This window comes from Lutjanus erythropterus, chromosome 15, assembly GCF_056507025.1.
Source record: "Lutjanus erythropterus isolate fLutEry1 chromosome 15, fLutEry1.hap2, whole genome shotgun sequence".
Lineage (NCBI taxonomy): Eukaryota > Metazoa > Chordata > Actinopteri > Lutjaniformes > Lutjanidae > Lutjanus > Lutjanus erythropterus.
The window spans coordinates 29161713-29180712 of record NC_139331.1 but is presented as its reverse complement, the minus strand read 5'-3'; positions in this window follow the sequence as shown (position 1 = coordinate 29180712).

Sequence of the window (19000 nt, the reverse complement as noted above, 5' to 3'; positions counted from 1 at the left end):
AAAGCGGAGGAAGAGAGTAGAGATGAGTGTATGTGACACTAGCAGACACCAGCCAACACAACAAAGAAACACAGCGAGATTAGCATGACAGAGAATACTAGCGCTTCACACATTAATACACAACATGAACTATAGCCATAACCCTCAGGGGCCCGATGCAATATTCATCTCCTCTACCTCCTCCTTCAATCTTTCTCTTTTCACACCTCTCTGTCATTTCTTTTTTTATTTCAGTCTTTTCTCTTCTTTGCTCGTCTCCTCTCCCTCTCTTTCCCACCCCTCTGCTCTTTCTCAGTAGACGTCTGAAGGGCCCTTCAGCCCAGAGGAGATGGGGACTGGTCTTACCCGGGGCAGGGGCCACAGTGCGGCTCGGGAGGAGAGGAGAGGGCTCTCTGTCTGGAGGATGGAAGGATGGTTATGTGTCTGAATGTTGGGAGAGGAGGAGGGCCTCCCATTGATAGATTAAGGACCAGGTTGGCCGTACTTGAGAACTATGGTTCTCTATCGCAGGAGGTGAGACTGGAGAGCCAGGTCACACATTAGCATGTGTTTTGTTTGCGGCTCGGCTGTCCCAGAGTCCGTTACTCAGTTGTATCACTAACAACCAGCGGGTGGAAGAGGAGGGTAAACCTGCCGTCTTGTTTGCTGAGCAGTATTTGCACAGCGTGTTAGGCTTATGTAAAGTATGTAAATCTTTCTAACACACATTTATACTACGCAGACAGGGGATTGGTTAAATGTTGCTGCCCCACTGCTACCAATAAATATACTGTAGGACCCTTTTGTAGCTGAGGACCCAAGACCACCACAGTATTAAGTAATGTCTTTGTCTACTTTCATGCAGTCACATCCTTAGTGCTGGATTGCATGCTGCATCATTTCCTGTCAAGCCCTCGTATTTGGGTAGGTAATATGGATGCAGCCTGGGAATGGCGGACCCCGCCACCACCAATAAAGACGTTTATATATCAACAAACTCTGAATTTTGTCAGTGAAATCGGATTTGTCCATTCAATACAAACATTCAACTATTTATTCCTTTTTTTCCCCTTCAGACTCTCAAGCAACGCTTTATTGAATTGCCAACGATTCAGCAAAACTTTCAGGGTGACAAAGACATTTGTGTTATGCAGTAAACAAGCCGAGTTAGCCCTCAAAGATAACTTGTGGTAACAGATTGAAAATGTGCAACAAGATATTTTGCCAAAACTAGATATCGAACGAAAGCTTGAGACTATGTCATATTAAATGTACCATATGTAAATTCTGCTGTTAGAGGTCTCTCTCACATTAAAAAAAGGGTGTGAGACTTGTTTTCTTCTTTGTTATCTTGCTCAGGCAGGAGTCACGATCAGGAATGAGGTAACATATTAAAATTTTATTCACATTGCGTTTAGTCAGATGGGCCAACTTGCTTCCTCACTCCCTGATGTATCCTGTGTTTCCCCAGACATTAAAGCAACTAGCATCTAGCGAGCAACTGCTAGTGGGAAGCGCGCTGGTACCTGGAATAAACTATCGATTTTTCTGTGTTTGAACATTGTTGGAAACATTTTGGATGATGTAAGTACGCAGCTCAACAAAATATATAAGATATGTCCTATGTTTTTAGACAGTTAAAGTGGAAATGGTACAGACATCTTCACTGGGTGGACGGGGCGCCTTGACGTAGTGAAAGATTACACTTGTGTGCAACAAGAGGTTTGTTGGTTCACCTGGTCTGTAATGGTTCTGAAAGTAGACACTTCACAAGCACAAGAGGAAACTGATAAATCTAATTCAATCCATAGACACGAGTTGATACAGTAGGTGCCTGGTTTATTGCAATTGGTCTTATTTTTTGTAGTTTTAGCCGTCATTTCTATTGGTTATAATAACATTATACTCAGCAAAGTAAGTGAGTAGCTGAGACCTTCTAGATGAGTTGAGCTTTGAGTTGTGCAGTCTTATTATTACTGACAGGTATGGTAGTGTTGTACTACTTGAGACGGGTCTTGGTCTCATCTTGGTCTCAACTTGTGGACAAAGAGGACTTAGGATTTTATTTCAAGGACGGTCAAGACCACAGCTGCAGAGATATCACAAAATTGCCCTGTGCATTATCAGATTTATTTGTTAACATCACTGACTGGATATAAAACTTTCTGTTTCAAATGCAACCAATAAGTTGACATTTTTCTAGTTTTAAATTGTTGTTCCAGTGACCAGCTGTCATGCCTAACAGCTATTCCTCCCTGTCTGGTCATGGTCTTGGTCTTGACTGGTTCTCAACCCTACAAAGTGTTGGTCATGTGGCGGTCTGGATACACCCTGGTGGTGGTCATGCCTTTGTTTTGTGATCTTGACTACAACACAGAGGAATGATTTATTATGAATAAATCTGAATTTCCATCCAAAAAAGCACATAATTTTGACCTTTTGCCCCTACTTCTCTTCTACTTGGACGTGTCAAACTTTCAAAATTAACCCCAACATTTGTTACTCCAGCTGTTATCTGTGATCAATATTCCATTTCTTGGAAGAATTTGCATGAATGAGACACGGCTGGGTGGCTAAGGTTGTGTTGAGCGGTCACAACATCCTTTCAAGGGTCTTTAAAACATATTTTCATGCCAGCTCTCGTCTGTGAGCCGCTTTCATTTGTGAGTCAGCGGAGCTAAGACCGCCTGAAGCAAGCTCCTCAAGGTGATTCAGTCTGGGAATGTCTTTGAACCTCCCCGAAGCTACTCCTGCCCGCACAAAAGATCAATGCGTCTGCGAAAAATGCAAGCGCAGTTGAGTTTCATCCCCCCTCCACCCCCCACCACCCCTTCTCCTCATCAAAGATGGGCTTGAATTAGGTGCAATTAAGGTATTTCCACAGCCACCATAAAACAAAAAACCACATGACAGGAGAGCCGTGGCTTCACCATTACCAATAATCGCCCACTAACTTCACACATTGTCACTCAGCAGCAACAAGGTCAAAGATGTGAAGCTGACCTGTTTTTTAAAAAACGCACATGCCAATCAGGACAACAGTAAAATCCCACTAAGGGGCTGCGAAACAAAGTCATTTAAACACTGAAAGCTATAGACCCCCTCCTCCCTTTCCCCTTCTGATAATGATATCAGTAATAGAGTCTTTTGTTTGATAATGAGAGCTGCTATTTCTGATAGGGAATAATAATACATGGCTATTACAGTTTCATCTGTTGGGATTGAATGAATAACAATGCTTTCGTGCAATATCCAGCGCCACGCTAAAACACACACAATCTGTACGTCTGTAATTGTGGGGTTGATGTTGAAGTGGCCGGCCACGTCGGTCAGGCGACACGGAGAGGAAAGCAAAGGTCCTTGGAGTTATTGTTACGGGGTGTAACAATGAAGTCGATTTGGAGTGTTAATCATACACTTTGGTCCGGCAATAAAGTCCCGGCTGTGTTCACCCTCTGATGAGACTGTTTTGATGCTAATTGTACAGTGGAATAATAATTAAGTTAATGACATGGAGCTCTTTGCGTGTGATTTAAGAGAACATGTTTGTGCTGCTGAGAAAGACTGGCACTCGTGATGAGTGACTCAGGGCTCGCTGTTTACAGAAGTTGGAGGGGTCAAGATCACAATTCACTGTAATAATTACAATGTGAATCTTGCAACTGGGACATTAAAGTTAATCTCAAAGTTTTAGCACAATTTGTACTCTATGGAAGTCCATTTCTGCCAATATGATGAAAAATAGATCCTGTAAATCATTATAATGAGAAACGTTCTCAAAAAAAAAAAAGTTTCCCAAAATAATGAGAATGTTTCTAAGATTAATGAGAGTTTCTCAAAATAACAACATTTCTAAAAATCATGAGTCAGTTTCTCAAAATTATACACCTCTACAAAATAATGAGTTTCTTAAAATAATAATAATAACAATAATAAGATGTTGTAAATGAGTTTCTTAAAACAATAATAACAAATAATGAATAATATTATTATATAATAATAATAATGATGATGAACAATAAAATAATAAGTTGGTAATGAATATCTCAAAATAATGAGAGCGTTTCTGAAATTAATTTAGTTTTTCCAAATTTTGAGGTAGCAATAATGAGTTAGTACGTCAAAATGATCTCAAAATCACGAGTTTCTTAAAATAATGACTTAGAATCTTAAACATTTAATTTAAAGAAATTTTCTTAAAATAATAAGTTAGTAATGAGTTAGTTTCTCAAAATAATTACAAACTTTATGTAACTGTTTGACACAAAAGCAAAGCAAAACAATCTCATTATTTTGGGATACAAACTTTCTCATTGTAACGACTTACAGGATCTTTTTGTTTTTTCCCACACTGGCAGAAATGGGCTTTCATTCTATACTGTAAGTAAGACAATAAATTTAAATGCTCTAAAATTCCAGCTATACAACTCAAGATTTGAGGCGCAACTGGTTTTAATTTTTAACGCTGCAACCTGTGAGAGTGAAAAACCCAAAAGACGAAAAACTCTGCAAACAAACTGACAACTTTCTGCCGCTGCTGCTGCTGCGGCTGCCGCCTGCCAACTTCAATGACTCCAGCTGCAACTGCCAAAACACTGATTCACAATCTGACAAAACTGGATGATGACAAAAAAGCACATTCTTAACTCAAAACACTGTGCCGATGCTTGAGATAGAATTTCTCTCCTTTGTGGGATGGATGATAATAGGTGAAAACAAAGAAGCGGGGTGTAAAATGCTTCAGCTGAGCGTGATTACAGCTGTGGCCATCATTAGGCAGCCTCTTTAATGTAATTGATGGAGTGGATTCTCATAGCAGACCTCAATAGACTGGGCAGGGTCTCCTCGTTTATTTGGACTCATCTGCATTTGGTGTGTGTGTGTGTGTGTGTTTATGTGTTTATGTGTGTATGTGCGCATGCAGGCATGAGGTAGAGCCAGAGTGTGCAATAATTACGACTTCACACTCTTCAGACACTTAGAGAAAAGAGCAAAACAAAGCGCAGTAATCAGTGTGTGTGTGTGTGTGTGTGTGTGGTTTGGTACATTCTAAGTGCAATTGTGCAAATGTGGTTTCAGTGTCTACGTGTGTTTGTGCACACATGCATGGTGTGAATGTGTGTGCAGCTACCGTGCACAAGTGAGTCCCATAAGTGTGTGTGTGTGTGTGTGTGTGTGTGTGTGTGTGTGTGTGTGTGTGTGTGAGAGAGAGAGACTGTTTGCATTTGCTCAAGGATCCTGACCCTTCAGAAATGACACGTTTTCTCTATCTACCCCATCCTTTCCCCACACATTAGGTGCTTACAAAAGACAGAGCACTAATGCATCATCTAATTGGCCTAGGCTCCTGCCTCTGCCTCTCCCTCCATCACTCTATTAGCTCAGTAATTACCCATATGCCTCAGCGAGGCGGGCGTCCAGATAATGGCCGCCTCAAGGGCCCTTGAGCGCGGCAGAGAGGGGCCGCAGTCTGTCGCCGCGGGAACACAGCAAGCTCTCCAAACTATCCCAGCACCGCACTGGGAAAAACACAATGGGGAAGGAGTTTGGCAACTTCGTCTCCCTCCTCCCTCCCTCCCTCCCCCTCCTCCTCCCCACCACCACCACTACCACCAGTCTCTCCCCCCCAAAAAAAGGAAAAAAGTTATGAGTTGAGGGAGTGGAGATGCAAATTGGATGTTGTCTGTTTAGTTAATGTGCAATCAAGTGTGTTTGTTTGTGTGGATGAACTCCAGACTTTTGCATTTCTTCAGAGGAGAGGTGGGGATTTTTTCACACCTGTCTGAAAGGGATAATTCACCCCAAAATTAAAAATGGACATTTTTCCCCTGGCCTGTAGTGCTGCTGATCCTGGCTGTAGAGATCTCTGCCTTCTCTCCAATAAAATGGGACTCGATGGCACTTAGCTTGTGGTGCTCAAAGCACAAAAAAATATGTTTTTGACCCAGTAACTCAAGACATTCCACAGACCTTGTTGTGATCAGTTTCATTTAGGAACTACTTTCTTTTTGCAGTAAAATGTACTAGAACTACTTCTGAATCAACAGGAAAGAAAGTAGACCCGACATGAAACTGCTCACACCAAGGTCTGTGGATTATCTTGAGTAACCAGGTCATGATTTTTGAAAAGAGATGCTGGTTTTGAAATTTTCAAATGTTTTTTTTGTTTTTTTTTTGGTGATTTGAGCACCACAAGCTGTGTACTATTTAGTCCCATTATCGCTATCTCTCTCCATCTCTATGGCTCTCTATAACTCACACCAAAAAAATCTAGACTGATAAATAACACTACAGAAAAGGGGAGGAATATGCATTTTTGATTTTGGGGTGAACTCTCCCTTTAATACATCATTCCAGCCCAGTATCCCAGCAGAATGAGCATCATGTCCCCTTTCGACATGAAGGAGCAGCGTTTTTACTCCAAGTTCTCTCCAAACACTCCAGGATCTCTGATAGTTGATGTCCGACTTAAAAAAAAAAACTGCCACACTGAGCTCACCTGTCCTGTTTCAACTGCACTCATGTTGCTCGCTGTTCCTCTCATGTCGATTGGGTATTAGAGGGGATATGACAGGCTGTCCATTTATTGTGTTGCTTGTAAAGTAAACTATTGAACATTCCACTAGTACTCCCTTTTTTATTGTATTGATGATGTGTCTACTGCTGACTGTCGTTTGATCACCCAGGCCTAACATCAAGCAAAGAAAATCTTGGTTAACTGAAATTCCACCTACTCTTCAACCAATCGATTTGTTAAATCTGCCCGTTATCTCTAGATTAATTAAATCAGCCGCTGTGCACTTAATAACTCTACCTGGCAGCCTAAACGAGTGCTCATCAAAGTTAGAAAACCTTGTCCGACACATGAATTCCTGCAGTTGAAGCATTTCTTTTACACACGTAGCCATATCATTACCTTTAGGACAGCAACACACACACTGGCAACACATGCTTCAGATTTAACGCCCACAAAAAGCAACATAAAATAGTTATGGACGTCCAACCGCCTACTCTTATTATTTATCTGTGTCACAAGAGGCTTGATGTGAACAGCTTCTCTTAACCATCCCTCAATATCACAACATCAGTCAAACAGCGCACCAGCCTGTGGAATAAGCCACAATATCAACATGACAGCACCAAATTTAACAGGATATCCTAGAGAATGAACACTAAAGCAACATGAAATTAACTATTACTTCCTAGTGCTCATTAAGAAAGCAGTCTGATAAAAAATGCACCTTGTCATCACACGGTGTCAACAAAAATAAAGTCCTCTGAGGGTTTAGACCAATGTAGCAATTTGTGCTGGTACATTAGCATGGCGTCAATTAGTTTGGAGGCCATAAATGTTCAGTAAATAGCCTGTCGCTCAAAAATAAAACGTATCCGGTCTGCCTATGTCCACCCCTGACAATAATGGATCAAGAACCTTCCAGTGACTGTCCAAGCAATGACAGTTTGGTTGTACAATTCGGTTGCATATCGATCAACAAATCAACCGTCCAACCAGAATATGTCAGCACAAGTTCAGACCAAGAACAGCATCGCATCGAAACAACATAAAGATCCAACGTTGGTGGTGGCGTGTAGTTCCAAGTAGCACTAAAACATTCAGGAAGAACAGTGTTAGTAACAAACCCGAGGCTTTTTAATGTGCATCAGATGCCAAAACACCACACAGAGGTTTAGAAAACTCTGACAATGGATGTTACAACTCTGGAAAGTTCTCACAGCAGTGACTATTTTATCTGTAAACTACCAGGAATGTGCGGTCGCACTCACTTGACTGGCCATCACAGGGCCTTGCTGGATGATGCCGCATTGCCGTGCAACAAAAGTTGAGCCAGGTTAAACTTTTTTTGCCAACCACTTGACTTTTTTTTTGCCAGAAACCTCTGATCTGGCATCGTTGTGTTACTGGACTGGCCTCCATCAAATAATTCACACAGGGCTTAAGTCAGTCTGAATGCAACCTATTGTAGAAAGCATGCATGTGAAAACGTTGGCATTGGACGTTAAAAAAAAATATTGCTGAACTTATAGTCCAAGGTTTTGCAAAATCATCCAATATAAATGTTTTATCTGGCAATGGGGTTGAAAACTCTCCATACTGGCCTATGCAGTTCCTTTGTTTAAAAATGCATCAATATAGGCAAATACCAGCAATTTGAGTTGGCCAAATAGGAGGGTGTCGTGCATGAATGCGCTAAAAGAGTGGCATTCAATGGCGTGCTCATATTTTCGGTGAATGGTGAACTGAACAGATCAGTTTGCAATCAGTGAACATGAACATGTTGTTCACCCGTGAGAGAGAGAACGGCGCTCACGTCGTCAGCTGGTTAAAACAAACTATGACTGCAGCAGAGAAAGAGACAGAGCATCCATAGATGACTAATATTTTGCGTTATATTCGCTCTTCTCCTCTTTCTTGTCTCCTTCTTGATCACCTTGAAGTTCTCATGTATTATGAGGCGTTCAGGTTGCTCTGGAAAGTCTGAGTTTTGAGTTCTCCGATGGAAATTTCAACAATATGTTGGTTTTCAAGTTTGCTGTCTGCTGTAGCATAAAACATTCTCAAATTGTTGTAAACTGTTGTTAATAACTATAAATATGAGTAATCCTGGTACTTAAAATTAACCATAAATATCATGCACCAAAACAACAACAACAAAAAAAAAAACAATGGAAGAAATGAACGTTAACTTGTTCATTTTAATCTATGTGAACTGAACTTTGAGCTAACTCTTTTTAAATGTGAACTTGCACAACACTGGTCAAGTGTAGGTTTATAATTTCTGGAGCAGGGGCCAAAGCGTGCCTGACCCACCTCTAAGCGGGTTGCGGTGAAGTCTCACTGACTGTAGCCAACCATGTGGTGGCTTCCCTTCTCCTTGTTAAAGCGGGTCAGCTCATGTCATGTGAGAGAAATTGGCTTTTTCTCCATATAATCAGCTTTAATTAATTTTTGTAGCTTCTAACTGAATCTCTGTGGTTTCATTTTAGTTCCTCTCCTGCTTCCCTGTTTGTATTTTCAGGTATCAGCTTCATGTTCACTTTCAGACAGATGGGAGTCGTGTTACTGCTGATGAAAACTCAGCATTGCTTTCTTTCATTTTTGCTGCTTTATAATAAAAGCTTTCAAAGAACAAAAATGATTGTGAAGAATTTATAGGATATTAAATCATTTATCCCCTATTTTACAGACACCTGATTCAAGAGAAGCATGTCAGCAGTTGAAGACGCACCTTGAAGATGGTAGCCTTGCTGTAATAGAGATGCAAATCTCTGCCGTGCCGAGTCATTAGTCAAGCTAAGCCAGCACATGTTAATGGAAAAGGGGCACTACATGCCCCAACCAGGATGAAAGAAAGAAAAGTTCATCAAAATGTGAAGAGATTTTGCACTAAAAAGGCAAAAGAAGACACCACATGACTCAGACTGCTGAGGATATTAGGATGCCTGAACACTAGGATGCATTTGGGTGGCATGTTAATGTTGTCTCCGGGCTCACATGCCGTCTCCCCTGTCTCCCCCTCTCTGTCGCTCGCTCTTTTCTTCCTCTCTAAATCTCTCAATCTTACATCCTTTGAAAATGGAAATCATAATTCTCCAATCTTCCATCTTCAGCCCCTTAATTGAAATCACATAATCTGTCACAGAATAGGCCCGGCCGCCCTCGTCCCATCCCCAAATGACACTTCCAAAAAAAGAGTACAACAAAGAGCTTCTTAAATAATTCCCTCGCCCGCCCTCGGCATCATATAATATGGATTACAGAGCGCTCTCTCTCCCTCTTTCTCTCTCCGCCTCCCACTCTTGCTCTTGCTCCCTCAATCTGGGATATGGTCTCATCCCTCCATCCTCCACCCAAGGCAGATTTTGTGACACTCAAGCTGAGCAGGCAGCATTATCTGTTTTTAAAATCAGATAAATATATAAATAAAGCGTCCAGCAGTAATGCTAATATATGCCCTAAGAGGGTCTAAGGCTTCAGATCTGTGGACTTAATCTGGGTTTTGGGTAGGTATCTTCCCTTGGCCGTTCAGAGATTTGCGAGATCACTGTCAGTCCTGGGCCGGCTGAATTATCTTTGCGTATTGTGTTAATCTGTTGGCATGCAGATTGTGGTGGACTAAGGTTCAAGTGGGAAGGATTAGGGGAGATCTGAGCAAAGCTGATGCAGGCAGCCTTCTCAAAAACGCTCCATGCGTTCAGGCCCCTCTGTGGGGTTTTTTTTTTTGTTTTTTTTTTTTGCACGCTGACCAAAGGGACCACTGAAGCATCTCTCTCACACACACTCGCACACAAAGATACACACAAATCGCCTTCATTCCACCCTCTCCATTCCAGATAATTCCCCTCTTAAAATCTCCCCTCAGACCAACCACTGCGAGTGCAGGACCCAAAATGCAAAAACCAGTGGCCATGCCCACTCCACAAATCCCAAAACCTTTTAGAGCTACTTGACAGAGAGAAATCCATCTGGAGAGGATATCCAGCGTCCATTACTTAGAGACTGATGTCTAGTTTTAACTCAGCAGAATTTATTTACATCACAGCATCTAAATAAAGCACACTTTATGCCCCAAACTCACCCCAGTAATGCCTTATTAAGATGCCTCTAACACAGAGCCTGCACATGGACAAGGTTTGTAACTTTGTTAATTGTTCGTTGTCAGTTCAATAACCCAGCACTTTGTGTCGGACTCTCCATGATTATCTCTGGAGAGTGATAAAATCACTTCAGGTAAATGAGTGATTGGACTGGAGGACCGCTGAAGTACAACTTAGCAGTCCTTTAGCAGCTTCTGTTTGCTAAATGGAGCCATGGAGTTGGAAGTATGAAGAGGCTGCAGGGGTCAGAGGGGTCCGCATGGACCAGCAATTGGACGACTCTCGGAGGGACGAGCAACCAATCACATCAATCATTCTCTACAAATCCTCGACCCGGAGATCCAGCAGGAGAGCCGGGATTTCATTTCCACCAATCACTTGGCTTCAATGAAAGCTAATTGAACAATTCTTATCTCTCAAATCGTTTTTATTTGGTTTAAGTTCCCCGTGACAGAAATAACAGTGTTGGAGGTGCACTTGTCTTTATGGAAATGTAAGAAAAAAATCTCTTTCAGTGGAGATCGTTGTTGAGTCGTCCGGGACGAATGGGCTGCTTAGGTACACACAAGGAATAAAAACGTTGCATCGGCTCTTGAACTGAAACTGGAAAAAAAAGTAGTGCTCACATATTGAAGCCTCTGAAACTAGAAATAGTAAAAATACATTTATGATATTAAAGGTGAGTGTCTCATTAAGCATCCACAAAAATATGAGTGGACATAAATGCTCATCTATTATAAAACCAAAAAAAAAACTCACAAATTTTTGCTGTTTAGACCATTTCTCAAGACTGTGTCGGTGTAGCGGATCATATTTTGATTGACGCTCTCTTCAAAGCCACCAGACTTCTTTGACAAAAACAATAATTTTATCTTGCAGAACAGGAGAGTTACTGATCTCCTGCTGCCTCTGGTAAGTTTATGCGACTTTAGCATTTTAGCATCTTAGTTTGGACCAAACTAACGTTATTTGGTGTGGCAGGCGGTAAATCAGCAAGCTTCAGTTCCCCGTTGAGTTGACTCAAACTCAAGGCTTTTGCAAACTAACACTGAGGTGAGTTAATGACCTGAAATTACAAAAAATTCACAGGCAAATTTCAACATGCGTGACAATTCGATTTCTCGACCTGGTGCTCCTTTTACTTAACAAAAAGAAGAAAAAACAACATACCTTGGTATACAGAGAAGAGAACTTTTACTGCTTTGCTCAGGAGCTGAAATTTTAACACAGTTGCTTCAGAACGTTTTTTAAGATAACTATTGACCCTGAACAGCGATTAGCTGTATGTCAGCTGTAAGATAATAGATTAATTAGCTTCATATGGACTAATGTTACATTAACATAGTTGGAAGTGTTCTACATATTCTGTTAATATATACAGTCACTACTGAAAGAAAAACAATCTGCCATGTCGAAAGTTTTGGATGTGATGTCATCGACCACATGCAGTTTGATTGGTGCTGGTCAGAAGGAAAAAATTCTCTGAAAAATTTACATTTTTTCAAACAAAAGTTGTAGGTGTATGTTAGATAGTCAACAAGGGGCGGGAGGTTTTTACTTAATTTTTGACGTTATATTTTGTGGTTAAAGCAGCGGAAGCACTTTTGTCCAAAATAAACTAAACAGAAAAGTTCCTTGGCGTAGGTTTAATGGGGGAATAATTGCATGATAAACAAACAAACAAACAAACAAAAAAGTGTCGGGTGTGGAAAATCCTTCAGAGGACACATTTGAGTGGGACAACTGGCACTGTGATTTGTTTTTTTATGACTGGTTCATTGTGTAATTTTTGCAAAATGAAAAAAAAAAAAGGTTGAGTGTAAACACAATAAAGAAAATGTTCAAGAACTTACTGTAAATTACAAAATTTTGAATTTTGGATTAAAACTAATTTCTTATACTTTGTAGATGCCCACTAATATGAACATAAGACGAACTTTAATGTATGAATTTATACATGACGTGCCCTCAGAAAACTCTGGATTTTTCACAGGGACTAATGAGTCCACTGACCAAGACTCTGAAACAGAGAGATCAGGGTTACATCTCCGTAGTTTAATCAACCAAATGTCTTCGTCTCACAGTCCTGCTTTATTAGAGGCAGAATCTTCTGGCCCTTTCTGCCTGCGTTGATAAGGCTAATAGGCCTCTAATATGGTAATTGTCTGGTCAGGGAGGAAAGAGACCAAAACATTTTAATTAAGGAGCGAGTGGCTTTTTTTTTTTTTTTTCCCCTCTCCTCACTTCGTTTGTACTCCGCTCCCCTTAAATTATCTTCCAGATATCAAGACTTCCACAGCAGTTGTTTTGTCATCTCTCCAATTAAAACAAGCCGACCGTCGGAGAAAGTCGCCGGCTAATTTCTTTTTTTTTTTTTTTTTTTTTGTGATCCATGAGCGAGCAATAAGGACACTAATAAAATCCGATTAGCAGTGACCACAGGGCTCCTTGATTGATTCTTGTCCGATATTGTTTTCCACAAATGTAATTAGGTCCAACTCTGGATACTAATGCAGCTCCTCTGATTCATCGCTGTGGCTTCAGTTTGCTCTCTTTGTACTCTTTACTAAATGTTCTGTAATTACCACCAATTATTATTGCCCTCCTTTTTCCCTTAAAAAAAATATTTTTCAGAATTCCTTCACAAGTCAAATTCAAGCACTTTGTAAGAATTTTAAAGGTGCATTTTCAAGCTTTTCAAGCACCTTACAGCTGTGGTAGATTACATATTTGTACACATATCTATATATATGTCCATATTACTTTTTCAGTATCATGTGCAGTATTATTTTCTATTACCTTTAATGTCATGTTTTAATATCATGTGCAATATTACTTTTCATTATTATCATGTACAGTACTATTTTTTATCTCATGTGCTGTTTTTACATTCATTATCTGGTGAAATATAACTTTCTAGTACTTCTCAAATTCATTGATAATTTTCAATGTAACTGCCATTGCAACTGTTTCTCTTTTAGAATACTTTTGTAACATATCCTAGTTCTATTGTTATTATATTAGGTTCTGTTTCTTTGCATTTACTCCTGATATACTTAATATTTTATATTTCACTTTACATTTAACACCATATTGTTGTCATTCTTATGTTAGAGTAATATTGGAGTAATCTTGCAAGACTTTCCTTTGGTATTAATAACGTCTTCTCTTCTCTTCTGTATATTATCATTTCAACTGTGCATTAATATTTGTTATGTGCGATGGTGTGAATACACCTGTTGAATCTGTTTCTTGTTTATATTATATATTTATATATTCATATCAGTTCTTTATCAAATTAAATCAGCTGTTATTGTGCTATAAACAACTAAAATCATGTTCCACGATCACATTCTACAGAATGGTGACAAGTTAAAGGAAAATACGTAAAGTTTAATGTTTAAAAATGCGTCACTTGTTGACCAGTACACCAGGCATCCTAATACACAACCTGGCTGAGCCGAAATCTGACTTCTTTTATTTCCTTTTCTAAAAAGTGAAATTATTTAGTCAGGTTGTGTGTGTGCACTCAGCTTCTCTCTTCTTCAGCCAGAAATGTCAGAAAAGTTTTATCCATACATTTGTGAACACTTGAACTGTTGTTTTCTTATTAGGTCACACTGAGAAAATGTGGTGAACAACCATACTGTTGTTACTGTTTATGAATTTGTTTCTATTGATAATATTTGGGTGGTTTTTGAGTAATTATTGAGGCTGGAAAGCATGAACCCAATATGGCAACACCGACCTTGCTCTTTCTAAACAAAGCTAAATAAGAAAATTCTTCAGATGAAAAAATGAACTGAGGGGTAAATGTGAAAGAAATTCTTGTAAGTCTGGCGGAGAAGTTACAAAGAAAGACAAAAGCTTGATTAGCATTAATGTCGAACAATTACAGGAGGAGTATTCATAAAGGGAAGGATCTTATTAGCTGGAGAAAAACAGACCATTTCTCGGCTGCTTAAGCCTCAGGATTACTCAACCTTTGGTGGCAGAGAGGAACAATGTGGCTTTTAAAAACCCATTTTGGAGAGAAGCGTCTGGTTGACAATTATATGCCTCTAAGCTGTTTAATAGGTGGCTGGGAAGAGGTCTTTAAGATCCTCATTCAGGACCAGCGATCTGGGCCGCGGTGTTTGAGGCATCTCAGTGTGTGTGTGTGTGTGTGTGTGTGTGTGTGTGTGTGTGTGTGTACGGGGGGTATGAGGAGGGTTTTACGAAGAGCCTGACATAAGACAGAGAGAAAGGACAGAGAGAGTTTTAAGCCTGCTAAGCAGATCAGTGTCTTTGTGTGCGGTCAGCAGAGGCACTTGAAACTTTTCGTGAGCCCCGACTGTCTGGAGCTAATTCTTTTTTTTTTTATTTCTTTTTGAGGAAAAAAGAGACAGAAGAAGGGCATTTATTAAATACTTAAAAATCTTTTTTGTGCTTCTGCACTTTGAGATGTTTTGCTCTTGCAAAAATGTTACGTATCAGGGGATGAAGATCCATGAAACCGAGGGACAGAGGTGGCGAAAGTACCCACATTCTGCACTCAAGTGTTAGTGAATACTACTGTTAAAAAAAAGACTCTGGTAAAAGTAAAAGTTCTGATTCAACTTCTTTACTTAAGTAAAAGTGAAACAGTTCAGGCTCTGAAATGTACTCAGAGTAAAGACATTTCTACCAGCTGTGAAAGTGCAAAGCTGACTGAATCCCTCGTGTCTCATTCTCAGTTTCGTGTTATTTCATCTTTTATGTCTTTTATGTCTTTCTTGTTTCGTCACTTTGTCCTGTTACATAGTTTTCGTCTGGCTACATTGTTTTTGTTGGGTTACATCTTTTACAAAGTTTTCGTTTGGTTACATAATTTCGCTTCGCTTTTCGCTAACCTGTTTTGCTTCATTTTCATCTTATGTCTACGTTGTTTTTGTCTTGTTACGTTTTATACTTATTTTCATCTTGTTATGTCGTTACAAAGCTTCTGTCTGTTTTTTAATATCATTATTGTTTTGTTATGTCGTTTTTGTCTTGTTACATCTTTTTTGTCACTTTTATCTTGTTACACCATTTTTGTCTTGGTATGTATTGTTACATCTTTTACATATTTTTTGTCTTGTTACGTCTTTTATGTGGTTGTTATGTATTTTCCGTCTCATTATGTCTTGTTACGTCTCTCGTATTGTTTTCATCTTGTTACGTCTTTTCTGTGGTTTTTATCTTAAGTAGTTTTTAATTTGTTTTGTCTTGTTACATCTTTTATGCCGTTTTCTTCTTGTTATGTATTTTACATAGTTTTCATCATTACGTCTTTTACATGGTTTTTGTCTTGTTAAGTATTTTTTAACTTGTTACGTCTTTTACATCATTTTTGTGTTGTTATATGTCAGTCTTGATGTTTGGAAGGTGGCACTCTAATGCAAAATAAAAGTAATCAATAATTCTCCTCAAATGCATTAAAACTAAAGTAACAAGCCTGTTTTGAAAATGTAAAGTGTAGAAGTTACAGATAAATGTATTAAAATGTAGGAAGTAAAAGTAAAAAGTTGTCGGAAAAATAAATATTCAAGTAAAGTACAGATACCTGAAAATTCTACTAAAGTACAGTAGAAAAGTATTTGTATTTAGTTACTTCCCACCACTGCTGAAGGATTAAGTAAATCTGAGCTATACAACACAAAGTGATGATTAATCTTATTCATGAGACTTTTAAATTGAGGAGAAATTTAAATTAACAGATAAAATGTTAACTGTTTCTGACCCCTTTTGACTCCTTAAAGCAGTCTGTTTGTGTTTACAGATTGATTTATTTAAAAAGAAAAAACAGTCAATAATCTGTTTTCCCAAACGATTTTTAATCACCCTTTCAAATATTTGTGCCGTCGCTTGTGTGGAGTCGTGTCCTTTAGGATTTGAGATGGCCACAAACAACAGGAGGGGGGGAAAAAAAAAAAAGGCACCGCCAGAAAAAAGATCAACAAACAGGCGAAGCATAGAGACAGAACAGTTTGAGGATGAACGCTGCTAATCCTGACCTCGGCTAATGCTAATGCAAATGCATGTTTATCAAATATGTAATCGACATTAGTTAGAAAAACAAGGATCTGCCAGCACTCTGCTCTTTGTTCCGTGATTGTGGAAGAGGGAGATTAAGATGGGCTTTAGTGATGCTCAGATGGATGGAAGGAGAGAGGGGATGGAGGGACGGCTGGATGCACTTATGCTCACTGTCAAGAAAAGAAGTGAACCTTTGCAGGCGAATCTGCTCCTCTTTTTCATTTCAGCTGCGTGGAATCGCATCCAGTCGGCAATCCTGGCACCAGATCTTGAATTAATTTTAGTCTTTTGACAAAAATTGATTTTGAATTTCAATCACATTTCAGTCATTTATTTTTTTGTTAAAGTAGTCTAGTTTTAGTTAACAAAAAAAATTAAAGACATAATAGCCTCAGTACCGACTGGTTAACCCGCAAAAAAGTTGTGTTATGAGTAGAAATATATAAATTCATGGGTAAGGGCATGGATAAAAATGAACTAAAAGCAGGAAGGCAGCAGGTGAGAACAAAAATGTTTTTTTTTTTATTGTTAAAGCAATAACACAACCTTTGACCCCATATCTGGCCACATAATTCACCACAGATCTAATAAACAAAGCTAGACAGGGCATTGCGACTAAAGTCTTGCTGCATATTTTCCCAGCGGCCCCTTGTGGCATTGCGGTTTTCCGATTTGTTAAACTTTCCTCGAGCTGAGAAAATGATTTTAAAAAATCTGTGATGTCATCACATCTATGGGCCAAGCGGGAACTCACAGGCCGGGGCGAGGTGGAGAAACACTACTATGTGGGGCGTGTACCCAGGAAGTAAACCCTGAAGGTAGAAAACTTTTTTGGCTTATACACCAAGTTAGCAAGTCTCATCAGACAGAATACACACCATCTTTGCAAGCTTTATCTGGTTCATTATGATACTTCCAAGTGTTTCCTGTGTTTAAGCAGAGGGGAACTCAAACTCAAAACATCAAACTTTAGAGCGGATCTGCATGTTTTTGCAGCTGAATTGATCTGTTGCTTTTTCCTTAGACCATCCACTAACGTTAGCAAACACTGCCAGCAAATACAAAATGTAACTGAACCGCAAGATGCTGCTAATACATGTACGTCAAGCACCTCAAATCAGCTTCTGAAGAAGAGATATTTTTGGGTGATGATAATGTTTTTACTAGTCAGAAAGATAGAATCAATGTGATAAGTTCATATGTCCATTCTTCAGTCTTTAACCTTAGTTTTGAGTGCGCATTGGTTGACAAAAATTCAACATTTTTCTTGACGATTCTTGTTTTCAGCTGTTACTTTTTATTTAGATCTGGATCTTGTTTTCATCATGAAAAAACAATGATGAAATCAATACTCCAACCAGCTCGTGTGATGTAATAACTTCTTGCTAAAAGAGGCACATTCATTTCCTTTAACAGTGAGCATCTAAAAATGTGCACGTGAAACACATCTTACGCTACACGTCACACGTTGTCCTGCGCTGCGAGGGAAGTGGTTGGGGAGTGTTGTCAGTAGTGTTGCGGGGCAGTTTTTTGTGGTTAAATGTTTACAGGATGACACAGGGGCACAACTCTTGCCAGTCTGCGCCTCCCCTGGGCACCCGGAGAAACAGAGGTAACCTATTTTCTTTGGCAAGGTTGAGCAGTCACACGGAGACTGCGTTTGTGTTGTTTGATTGCACTGCTCCTTTAGGCTCTCTTTACCTTGCTGTCTCCACTTTAATATCTCCTCTTTATTTTTTCTCTCTCTCTTAGCCCATTTCTTTCTTTTCTCTTGCTCTTTTTTTTCTCGTTTCCTTATTCCCTCTCTCCTCCATCCTTCTTCCCCTCCGTCCGCGGTCACACAGGGATAAAGCAGAGGTCTTGCTGTGCTGTGTTTGCCTGCTTGGTTGCAGGGTTTGTTGTTAGTAAATGAGGTCATTAGAAGACACTCTGACCTAACCAAAGGCATTTGTTCTGCATGCTGTATTTTTTTTTTTTACCCTGTTTTTCTCAGTATAAATATACACCTTTGATGGAGCGACCAGATGCTGGGATCATTAACATGTCATTATATCACCCAACAAATTAGGGTGAAAAATTCTGTATTCCCTTCACCTCTCTGAGCATTAGATACAGTGAAGTCTGCGTCACAAATAAACAGAGTGTTCTAGTCTTTCTCCCGCTCACACATTTCAGATGTTATCTCCTCCTTATCTCCTGACCTCGTCCCCTTCCTCCGTGATGTTTTGGTACATCTTGCAGCAGGGTGACACCAGCAGGCGAGCCTCGGGGCCTTTGGGTCTTCTTTGCGTGGCACGTAGCCAGATCCCCGATGACACCTGTGAGCCTTGGCAGAGCTCCTGGTTTACAGTAGCTGTTAGCAGGCTTT